The sequence below is a fragment of the Argentina silus genome (genome assembly GCF_951799395.1).
Source record: "Argentina silus genome assembly, chromosome: Y".
Classification (NCBI taxonomy): domain Eukaryota; kingdom Metazoa; phylum Chordata; class Actinopteri; order Argentiniformes; family Argentinidae; genus Argentina; species Argentina silus.
In genome coordinates, this window is record NC_139654.1 from 42,387,991 (window position 1) to 42,400,279 (window position 12,289).

General features: G+C 43.4%; 1 pseudogene across 1 annotated transcript in view; it reads left to right on the plus strand.

Annotated features, from left to right (window-relative positions):
• The window catches only part of LOC310824134 (cytochrome P450 3A27-like), a 71,306-nt pseudogene extending 59,310 nt beyond the window's left edge, over positions 1 to 11,996 (plus strand). The window contains exon 11 of the transcript in view: positions 11,880 to 11,996. The product of the transcript in view is annotated as a cytochrome P450 3A27-like (transcript). The remainder of the gene's footprint in view (positions 1 to 11,879) is intronic.
• The last annotated feature ends 293 nt before the right edge of the window (positions 11,997 to 12,289 follow it).

Here is a 12,289-nt window from a genome sequence, read left to right on the forward strand (position 1 = left end):
TTGATGTAGGGGCCTGTTGGGGAAATATGTATCACTTCTGTGTGGTATATTCTGAGACAGACCAATAGGTTCCTTATATTTTTGGGAGATGTGGCATGAAGAGACCTGAAAAAAAGTAAATCAAAGAAATAAACAAACTGTAAGTGGTATGTTGCCGGGCTTGTGCTGTAATCAGTTTTCTTTTATGCAGGGGCCTGTTGGGGAAACAGATATCAGCTCTCTGTAGTATATTCTAATAAGGACTAATAGGTTCCCCATATTTGTTGGGATGGCTGTTCTCCCAGTGGGCCACATTCTATTGAGCAGCGGAGGGCAAGCTAGGCTTAGTATGTGTTTAGCAGAGGATAAAAGAATAAGTGGGAGAAAGGGAGGAGTATTACTATGGCACGGGCTAGGGTTAGGGAAGTTTATAGCTAGATTTACAATGACTGCTTAGTCTGTATTGCACTGGCCTATAGTATACCCTCCCTTCTATTTAAATAAATCAAGGAGAATGTATACATTGTGTTTGTCCTTTTCTTTGTGTCTGAACATCCACACACACACACACACACACACACACACACACACACACACACACACACATATATATATATATAAACCTACTATAATAAATAATGACATAATATTTCATACCAAAAGTGCTGATGTAAAAGGAAAAAGTGCTTAAATCCATCCTAAAGACACACTGTAAAACACACAAAATCTCTTATAAGTGCTAATTTTCAAAGTGCTAAAATACACCAATTACACACGTGATAATGAAAAGGAGAAAGAGTAATCTCTTTCTCTATATAGTATAATAAAATAATAAATCATCACATACATTCTGATATAAAAAGTGCTGATGTAAAGGGAGTATAAATAAATAAGGTGTATCACCTCTATAAATTAACACATATATACATTTACATATACATACACAACAATTGAAACCCACAATCACTCACACTGACATGTGATCTGTTAACATCTTTTATTTAGCCCTGTGGGTTCGATGGTTCGTAATAAATGTATCCATCTCCTTTCATTTGCTCTCCGCTGCTCAACGGTCCATAAACTGTTTGATTGCAGTCCTGATATGCTGAGGTGAGTGATGGAGTGCTCTTGGAAGTGTGTGACTATGTGTGTTTGTAGTTGACCTTTTTTAATGTTGTACAGGTGCTGTTTCAATCGTGTTTCTATGGTGTGTGCTGTTTCCCCTATGTAGTGTTTGTGACAAAGTGTGCATGTGATAATATAAATGACGTTGGTGGATGTTAAAGTGAATGAGTCTAAAATAGGGGATGAGGTGCGACTGTGGGGATTACTAATGTATTTTCTCTGTCTAAAGTGAGTGGTATGAGGGTGAAGGGGTTGTGTCAATGTCCTGCTGAATCTTGAGTGAACCAAAATGTCTAGTAGATTTTTATTTTTACGGTAAGCTGAAATGATCTTGTATGATTGTAGAGGTGCAAAGGTTTGTTGGCTGGTGACAAAGTTGTGTTTGAGAGTCTGATGTAAGATTTTTGTTCTATGTGAAAATGTGGTTACTAAGGGAATCAAGATGCTAGGTTGGGTCGGGGGAACCAAAGGGGGGGAAAGAGAGTGGGGAATAGGAGTAGGGTTAAGGTTAGGGGGGGAAAGAGAGTGGGGAATAGAAGTAGAGTTAAGGTTGGAGGGAGGAAGAGAGTGGGGAATAGAAGTGTAGGCTGGGTTGAGGCCAGTGTTAAGATTAGGATCAGGGCATGGGTTGGGGTAGGGGTTAGGGTTAGGGTTGTGGTTAGGGTTGGGGTTAGAGTTGGGGTTAGGGTCAGGGTTATTGTTAGGGTTAAGGTTAGGGTTAGGGTTAGGGTTAAGGATAGGGTTAAGGTAAGGGTTGGGGTTAGGATCAGAAGGGTTAGGATTAGAATCAGGGCCTAGGTTGGGGTTGGGGTTAAGGTTAGGGTTAGAGTTGGGATTAGGAATAGGGTTAGGGTTAGGGTTAAAATTAAGGTTAGGGATAGGGTTAAGGTTAGGGTTAGGGTTAGGGTTAGGGTTAGGGTTAAGGTTAGGGTTAGGGTTAAGGTTAGGGTTAGGGTTAGGGTTTAGGGTTAGGGAATTTTCTAGCTAGAGTTAGGGTTAGGGTTAGGGTTTAGGTTAGGGTTCAGGGTTAGGGTTAGGGTTAGGGTTAGGGTTAGGGAAGTTTATAGCTAGATTTAGGGTTAGGGTTAGGGTTAGGGTTAGGGTTAGGGTTAGTGTTTAGGGCTAGGGTTAGGGTTAGGGTTAGCTTGCGAAGGCCTAAAATACACAAGCAGCCCGTGAGTTATTATGGGAGAGACTGTTTTCATCAAGTTTGAAGCCATAGTTAGGGTTAGGGTTAGGGTTAGGGTTAGGGTTAGGGTTATGGTTAGGGTTAGGGTTAGGGATGTTTATAGCTAGATTTAGGGTTAGGGTTAGGGTTAGGGTTAGGGTTAGGGTTTAGGGTTAGGATTAGGGTTAGGGTTAGGGTTAGGGAAGTTTATAGCTAGAGTTAGGGTTAGGGTTAGGGTTAGGGTTTAGGGTTAGGGAAGTTTATAGCTAGAGTTAGGGTTAGGGTTAGGGAAGTTTATAGCTAGAGTTAGGGTTAGGGTTAGGGTTAGGGTTAGGGTTAGGGTTTAGGGTTAGGGAAGTTTATAGCTAGAGTTAGGGTTAGGGTTAGGGTTTAGGGTTAGGGTTAGGGTTAGCTTGCGAAGGCCTAAAAAACACAAGCAGCCCGTGAGTTATTATGGGAGACACTGTTTTAATCAAGTTTGAAGCCATAGTTAGGGTTAGGGTTAGGGTTTAGGGTTAGGGTTAGGGTCAGGGTTAGGGTTAGGGTTAAGGTTAGGGTTTAGGGTTAGGGTTAGGGTTAGGGTTAGGGTTAGGGTTAGCTTGCGAAGGCCTAAAATACACAAGCAGCCTGTGAGTTATTATGGGAGAGACTGTTTTCATCAAGTTTGAAGCCATAGTTAGGGTTAGGGTTAGGGTTAGGGTTAGGGAAGTTTATATCTAGATTTACAATGACTACTTAGTCTGTATTGCACTGGCCTATAGTATACCCTCCCTTCTATTTCAATAAATCAAGGAGAATGTATACATTGTGTTTGTCCTTTTCTTTGTGTCTGAACATCCACACACACACACACACACACACACACACACACACACACACACACACACACATATATATATATATATATAAACTTACTATAATAAATAATGACATAATATTTCATACCAAAAGTGCTGATGTAAAAGGAAAAAGTGCTTAAATCCATCCTAAAGACACACTGTAAAACACACAAAATCTCTTATAAGTGCTAATTTTCAAAGTGCTAAAATACACCAATCACACACGTGATAATGAAAAGGAGAAAGAGTAATCTCTTTCTCTATATTGTATAATAAAATAATAAATCATCACATACATTCTGATATAAAAAGTGCTGATGTAAAGGGAGTATAAATAAATAAGGTGTATCACCTCTATAAATTAACACATATATACATTTACATATACATATACAACAATTGAAACCCACAATCACTCACACTGACACGTGATCTGTTAAAATCTTTTATTTAGCCCTGTGGGTTCAATGGTTCGTAATAAATGTATCCATCTCCTTTCATTTGCTCTCCGCTGCTCAACGGTCCATAAACTGTTTGATTGGAGTCCTGATATGCTGAGGTGAGTGATGGAGTGCTCTTGGAAGTGTGTGACTATGTGTGTTTGTAGTTGACCTTTTTTAATGTTGTACAGGTGCTGTTTTAATCGTGTTTCTATGGTGTGTGCTGTTTCCCCTATGTAGTGTTTGTGACAAAGTGTGCATGTGATAATATAAATGACGTTGGTGGATGTTAAAGTGAATGAGTCTAAAATAGGGGATGAGGTGCGACTGTGGGGATTACTAATGTATTTTCTCTGTCTAAAGTGAGTGGTATGAGGGTGAAGGGGTTGTGTCAATGTCCTGCTGAATCTTGAGTGAACCAAAACGTCTAGTAGATTTTTATTTTTACGGTAAGCTGAAATGATCTTGTATGATTGTAGAGGTGCAAAGGTTTGTTGGCTGGTGACAAAGTTGTGTTTGAGAGTCTGATGTAAGATTTTTGTTCTATGTGAAAATGTGGTTACTAAGGGAATCAAGATGCTAGGTTGGGTCGGGGGAACCAAAGGGGGGGAAAGAGAGTGGGGAATAGGAGTAGGGTTAAGGTTAGGGGGGGAAAGAGAGTGGGGAATAGAAGTAGAGTTAAGGTTGGAGGGAGGAAGAGAGTGGGGAATAGAAGTGTAGGCTGGGTTGAGGCCAGTGTTAAGATTAGGATCAGGGCATGGGTTGGGGTAGGGGTTAGGGTTAGGGTTGTGGTTAGGGTTGGGGTTAGAGTTGGGGTTAGGGTCAGGGTTATTGTTAGGGTTAAGGTTAGGGTTAGGGTTAGGGTTAGGGTTAAGGATAGGGTTAAGGTAAGGGTTGGGGTTAGGATCAGAAGGGTTAGGATTAGAATCAGGGCCTAGGTTGGGGTTGGGGTTAAGGTTAGGGTTAGAGTTGGGATTAGGAATAGGGTTAGGGTTAGGGTTAAAATTAAGGTTAGGGATAGGGTTAAGGTTAGGGTTAGGGTTAAGGTTAGGGTTAGGGTTAGGGTTAGGGTTAAGGTTAGGGTTAGGGTTAGGGTTAAGGTTAGGGTTAGGGTTAAGGTTAGGGTTAGGGTTAAGGTTAGGGTTAGGGTTAAGGTTAGAGTTAAGGTTAGGGTTAGGGTTAGGGGTAAGGTTAGGGTTAGGGTTAGGGTTAGGGTTAGGGTTAAGTATAGGGTTAAGGCTAGGGTTAGGGTTAAGGTTAGGGTTATGGTTAAGGTTAGGGTTAGGGTTAGGGTTAAGGTTAAGGTTAGGGTTAGGGTTAGGGTTAAGGTTAGGGTCAGGGTTGAGAATAGGGTTAGGGTTAGGGTTAGGGTTAGGGTTAAAGTTAGGGTTAAGGTTATGGTTATGGTTAGGGTTGTGGTTAGGGTTGGGGTTAGGGATAGGGATAGGGTTAGGGTCAGGGTTGATGTTAGGGTCAAGGTTAGGGTCAGGGTTAGGGATAGGGTTAAAGTTAGGGTTGGGGGCATGGTTAGAGTTAGGGTTAAGGTCAGGGTTGGTGTCAAGGTCGGTGTGTGTTGTGTATGAATGAAGTCGGTTAATGTGTGTGTGTGTTTGTGCATGGTGGTCTGTCCGGATGGGAGAGAGGGCAGCCAATGTGCTGGTCTTGATTGTACAGAGGAAGCGTTTGGAATATCCTCTCTGTCTAAGTGCTTTAAATAAGGTTTGAATGGCTTCGTGCAAATGTGTCTGGGTGGAGGATATTCTATAGTAGCGTATGATTTGTGATTTTACTATGCCTTTGAATGTATGTTTTGGGTGGTAGCTGTGTTTATGTAATAGTGCATGTGTGTCTGTCGGTTTGAAGTAGACCTTAGTCAATAATGTTTTCTGTGTTGAATTGATCTGATTAAAATAAACTGTGGTGTCCAGGAAATTTATTTCTTGTGGGTGTATGCTGTGTTTGAGTTTTATAGACGAATGGTGCGAGTTTAAAATGTTTATGAATTCTGTGAATAAATCTATATGGTGTGGCCATGCTCCTATAATGTCATCTAGAAATCTGTAATAGAAACTGGGTTGGTGGGGGCATTTGGCTAGTGCCTCTCTCTCCCATTCGGACATGTATAAGTTGGCGTATGAGGGTGCATATCGTTGGCCCATGGCTGTTCCCTCTACCTGTAAATATTGTTTATCGTCAAAAGTGAAATTATTGCCTGTAAGACTAATCTCCAATAGTTGTAAGAGTTCAGTGTCGGGTCTATTCTTATCTGGGTGTTTATGAAAGATATTCCTAACTGCATTTATTCCTGTGTGTGTATTTATGTTGGTGTATAAACTATCGATATCTATAGTGAATATGTAAGCCTGGGAGGGAACAACCATGGGTTGGATTTTGTGTAAGAAGTCGTAGGTGTCTTTCAGGTAGCTGGGGTGCTTGGTGGAGAGAGGGTTAAGATGATGGTCTATGTATTGTGCAATGTGGTATGATTCGCTGTTGCAGTCTGAAACTATCGGTCTACCAGGAGGAACTTCAAAGGGAATAGTCCAAGTCTCAGGTTCCTTATGAATTTTCGGAAGTAAGTAAAATTGTCTGGGTCTGGGGTCGTCCGGTCCGAATAAAAAGTCTCTTTGTTTTATGTGTTTGTAATATCTAGTGTTTGATAATTGTCTGTTCGCTTCTAATAGGTATTGGTGTTTATCCATTATGACAATTTTGGAGCCTTTGTCTGCTGGTTTTATAATGATGTGTGGGTTACTTTTCAATGTGTGTATGGCGTTCCTTTCTGTTGCTGTGATATTGTCTGGCATGTCTGGTAGTATGTGATAGTTAGATAATGTATGTAGGTTTGTTCTAATCAGTTTCTGAATGTGTCTGTCTACTTGGCTGAGTTTAGGCTCCCAGGTGGAGGGGTAGGTGAGTGGTGTGTATTTGTGATTGGGTTGGTAGTCAAAATAGTCCAATAATTTGCATCGTCTGTGAAAGTGGTGAATGTCCCTTTGGAGTTCCTCCTGGTCATGTTTGTTGGGTCGAGGGATGAACGTCAACCCTCTCTCCAGTATCTTGATCTGGGGTGCTGTGGGGTGAAAAGATTTAGAAAGATTTAAGATATTTGAGGGAGGAAAAGAATAAAGAGAAGGGGGAAGGGGGGAGGTTGTTGTTAGGGGTAGAGGGGGGGAAGAAGAGGTGGGGGTTGGGGTTTCTTCTCCTACTGCTCCAGTAGGGGGAGCTACGGGCTGGGGAAGAAAGGTGTTTGGCAATGTATGTGTGGAAGTGGCGGTAGAGATGTGTGAGTCCAGATTGTGGTTACTGTTTATTATAAATTTAGCTGCTTGCACCAGTGATTAAAAATGGTCTGTGCTGTTGTAGTTGTCCAATGTATATTATCTGGTGTGGTGTAGAATGTGTCCTGGGCTATTTCTGATAAGTGTGGGAGGTGTCTTGTAATGTGTTCATTGATGTATTTCAGATTTGTCTGCTGTTCTGTGGTGAGGTGACGTGAAAACTGAATGACTGGCATGTAAACTGTTGCGTTGGTGTAGACCCTCTTGGCTTCCCTGATCATCCTTGGTAGTTGTTTTAGTGATGTCTGGCGTGCATCGTGATCCTTGTTGTTGAGGCCCACTGAGAGAACCACCAGTTCCACTTGGGGTTGGACGGTGGCCTTCTCCAGGATCCTATAAAAATGATAGATACAGGCCCCTGCATAGCTGTCTACCTGTATACGGTGATTAGTGAATGGGGGGATCCGGCTGAGGTTGGAATCCCCCAACATGATGAATGGTTTGTTACTATTGAAGTTCCACTCCTGAATCTTACGCCCTGGTGTGGCCCGGTGGTATGTTGGAGTGTATACAGTGGTGATGTGTGTGTGTGTTGGAGGTAAATTGGGTTGGTTGAGCGTGCGTGTGGATGTATGCGTATGTGTCTGGGCGTGTGTTCTGTCATCAGTTCGAGGGAGGTCTTTGCTAGGCAATCTCTTAGATATTGAGGGCTCAGATTGGGCCTGTATGGGAAGTTCCCCTTTATGTGGCCCTTTCATCATGGTTGGTTTTGCCCTCGTATTGGATTGCATAGCTTCCGACCTCCTCCTAATGGCGCCACCTGTGGGTGTGAGTGTGAGAGAGTCAAATGTTATGTTATCCGTTATTAGAACTGAAGTGTTTGTCTGTCTGTGTTGTGTGGTGGTCAAGTCAGTGACCGGAACGTGAGTCATGTTTGTTGTGGGTTGACTACTGATCTTGTGGTGGAACTGTGCTCTGATTTCTTTACCTGTGTGATAGGAGGTGGGTTCTTGTGGAGGGGGGGATGGTGGGGGGGATGGTGAAAATTGGAGGGAAAAAGTAGGGGAAAAGTGGCTCTCTGACGAGACAGGTGTAGTTCGAATCGGTGTGCAGATAAGTGATGAGTGATCCTTGGCGCCCGGTAATCCGAAGGCTCCATCCCTCCCCTGGTGACAAGGTGAGGTTGGAGTGGATGTGTGGGTAGATGTCCCTTGTGTGTGTATGTGTGTTGTCTGTATGGGTGTGGGTGTCTGTGTAGGCCTAAGTGTCAATTGTGTATGTGTGGGTGCAGGTATGGGTGGTGTAGGTGCGTGTGTACGTGTGGGCGATATGTGTATGTCTGTGTGTGTAGGTGTAGGATGTGTCCCTTTCTGAGTATGTATGTGTGTGTGCGTAGGCCCACGTGATGCTAAAATCTGACCAGGGCCTAGGTTTAATGATTTTTTTGTATGAGGGTTCCCTTCTAGGTAAGGGTGGAAAGTCCTCCGTAGAAAAGATGGGAGTAGGTGAGTCAGGGAGGATGTGAGTGAGCTCTATGCTGGTGTCATGTACTACATGAGGAGGGAGGTTAGTAGGGGACGTTGACTGTACATGTGATGACTGGTGAGTGTGTGTGGGAGTGGGTGAGTCAGGGGGGATATGAGTGAGCTCTATGCTGGTGTCATGTACTACAGGAGGAGGGAGGTTAGTAGGGGACGTCGACTGTACATGTGATGACTGGTGAGTGTGTGTGGGAGTGTTTATAATTGTGTCCACCCGTGATCTTGTTGTTGAAGTCAGTCTATGTCTGTATCTCTTGTCTGCCCATCTCATGGCAATCTCGAGTGCCATCTTGTTAACTGTGTGGGGGGGCTGTAGGAGTGAATCTATAGTGTTTTGATAATGTGTCTGGAGTATTACCATGATCTTTGCCATCCATTCTGTTGTGCATGTTGTTACATGTGTTTTCGTTTGTTCTGTAGGTGAGGAAGGTTTGATAAAGTCTGTCAGTCTCCTTATCTGTCTCATCATGCCAGCAGGGTAAGTGTGTGTTTTTATAGTCTCATCAGTGATCTCCTTATGATGTATGGCCTGAATGAGTTTGAAATATGTTTTGGCATCCTGTCTCGTGGCCTCATCTGGAGTTTCAGTTCTAGCTGATTGTGTGCTATGTGTTTGCCTGCTGGGTGTGTGTCCATATGTGTGTCTGTTGGCTAATGGTCTGTTCTGTCCTAGTGTGGCGAATGTTTGTCCTTTGAGTGTATGTCTGGATGGTGTTTTCCCTGCTCTACTGGAGAATTGGTGAGAGGGTGCAATCGCAGAGTGGTGTATGTGTCTTGTCCTACCGTGGTGTGGTGGTCTAATGTGTGTATAGTTTAAACTCAATAAGGGCTGCATTCTAGGGGTAGGTAGTAATGCTGGTCTAATTCTATTCCTATCATGAGTGATCTCCCCCAATGTATTCAATGCAGCGGATCCACCTCTAACAGGAAGCATAGTGTAGGTTCAATCCAAGGGTATCTGGGCAACAAACAGGCACACACTCAGTATAAGATAGATACCCGTCTGTTGCCCAGATAGGGTTCTTACCGCCTTGTATCTGCGTGCAGCGTCTACAGCTCCTCCGGGTCTCCAACTCCAGGGACAGGCGTGGTCTCTGTGGACTCAGGTCAGAAGGGTGAGTAATCCTTGTTGGGTCTTTGTGTTATTGTAGTAAGTCTATGAGGCCTGAGTTCCTTCGAGTAATCCTTCCCAGGAGCTAAGACTCCAAAAGTATTGAAAATGGAGGAGAGCCTTCTGGAGGTGTTCTTACCTGAACCCCCCTATAAGATTAAAACCTCACTTTTATTTGAATTAGTTTAAAAACTGGTTGGCGCCAAAGGAGGCCAAAACTATCAATCCTTAGAAAGAAACAAATTCACTGCATTGAAATATCCCTGACGTTTCGTAGTAAGTTCTACTTCCTCAGAGGGGGTTGGGGTTGGGGTTGGGGTTGGGGTTGGGGTTGGGGTTGGGGTTGGGGTTGGGGTTGGGGTTGGGGTTGGGGTTAGGGTTAGGGTTAGGGAAGTTTATAGCTAGATTTAGGGTTAGGGTTAGGGTTAGGGTTTAGGGTTAGGGTTAGGGTTAGGGTTAGGGTTAGTGAGTTATTGTGGGAAAGACTGTTTTCATCAAGTTTGAAGCCATAGTTTTGGCGCGGCAGCCGTTTCTTTCATTTTGGGGCCTATGTGTTTTTCGACCGTGAAATCGCAAAAAAGGCGCGAAAACATGGATTTGTATCTCCTGCCGCGCACACACTTCCGATAGCTTGCAAAGGCCTAAAAAACACAAGCAGCCCGTGAGTTATTATGGGAGAGACTGTTTTCATCAAGTTTGAAGCCATAGTTTTGGCGCGCCAGCCGTTTCTTTCATTTTTGGGCCTATGTGTTTTTCGACCTTGAAATCGCAAAAAATGCGCGAAAACATGGATTTGTCTCTCCTGCCGCGCACACACTTCCGATAGCTTGCGAAGGCCTAAAAAACACAAGCGGCCCTTGAGTTATTGTGGGAGAGACTGTTTTCATCAAGTTTGAAGCCTCAGTTTTAGCTGGACAGCCGTTTCTTTATTTTTGGGGTCTGTGTGTTTTTCGACCTGGAAATGGCAAAATAGGCGCGAAAACATAGATTTGTCTCTCCTGCCGTGCACACACTTCCGATAGCTTGCGAAGGCCTAAAAAACACAAGCAGCCCGTGAGTTATTATGGGAGAGACTGTTTTCATCAAGTTTGAAGCCATAGTTTTGGCGCGGCAGCCGTTTCTTTCATTTTGGGGCCTATGTGTTTTTCGACCTTGAAATCGCAAAAAATGCGCGAAAACATGGATTTGTCTCTCCTGCCGCGCACACACTTCCGATAGCTTGCGAAGGCCTAAAAAACACAAGCCGCCCTTGAGTTATTGTGGGAGAGACTGTTTTCATCAAGTTTGAAGCCTCAGTTTTAGCTGGACAGCCGTTTCTTTATTTTTGGGGTCTGTGTGTTTTTCGACCTGGAAATGGCAAAATAGGCGCGAAAACATAGATTTGTCTCTCCTGCCGCGCACACACTTCCGATAGCTTGCGAAGGCCTAAAAAACACAAGCAGCCCGTGAGTTATTATGGGAGAGACTGTTTTCATCAAGTTTGAAGCCATAGTTTTGGCGCGGCAGCCGTTTCTTTCATTTTGGGGCCTATGTGTTTTTCGACCTTGAAATCGCAAAAAATGCGCGAAAACATGGATTTGTCTCTCCTGCCGCTAACACACTTCCGATAGCTTGCGAAGGCCTAAAAAACACAAGCGGGCCGTGAGTTATTGTGGGAGAGACTGTTTTCATCAAGTTTGAAGCCATAGTTTTGGCGCGCCAGCCGTTTCTTTCATTTTGGGGCCTATGTGTTTTTCGACCTTGAAATCGCAAAAAAGGCGCGAAAACATGGATTTGTCTCTCCTGCCGCGCACACACTTCCGATAGCTTGCGAAGGCCTAAAAAACACAAGCGGCCCTTGAGTTATTGTGGGAGAGACTGTTTTCATCAAGTTTGAAGCCTCAGTTTTGGCTGGACAGCCGTTTCTTTATTTTTGGGGCCTATGTGTTTTTCGACCTGGAAATGGCAAAAAAGGCGCGAAAACATGGATTTGTGTGTCCTGCCGCGCACACACTTCCGATAGTTTGCGAAGGCCTAAAAAACACAAGCAGCCCGTGAGTTATTGTGGGAGAGACTGTTTTCATCAAGTTTGAAGCCATAGTTTTGGCGCGGCAGCCGTTTCTTTCATTTTGGGGCCTTTGTGTTTTTCGACCTTGAAATCGCAAAAAATGATGGAAGTGTGAGATTTAAAAAAAAGCTATTTGTATTTCTGCAAAACTCCCTCGAGACTTCATAGGGCCATTTTAATGTATGTCGACCCAAGAGAGGTTGTCCAGGAGTTTGAGTTTATTTGAATTTATAGTGCAATGCTACCCGAACGTAACAGTGACACTGTATTAGGTAATATTCATAGTGTAACGCTGACATCTGTTTTACTCGTTCCTTCATACTTTAACTGTGTGTCAACTCTCACCAGATCCCCATTGAGATGGACCTACAGAACACTCTGATGCCCATACGGCCCATCAAACTCAAGCTGCTGTTCCGCTGCCAGGAGTCCAACGACAACCAGCTCAAAGCAGACAGCCAGTGATGAGGACCTGCCCTGCTGCAGGTCTCTCAGTTATTATGTTACACATAGATCTAGGATAAGCCCCAACACTGGCTACTTTCAAAAATGGGCTTAAAAAAAAAAAGGGCTTCGCTTTTGCCTTAAATTGAAACTAAATTGGCGCTAATAATCGCACTGTGACCCTAAAATGCACTGTGACTTTTATTCTTTTTTTATGTCTTTTATGCGTTTTTATTAAAAAAAAAATTCATGCTCTTTCCTTTTTATCTATTTTAGAATTGAATTGCCTCTGTGTATGAAATGTGCTATATAAA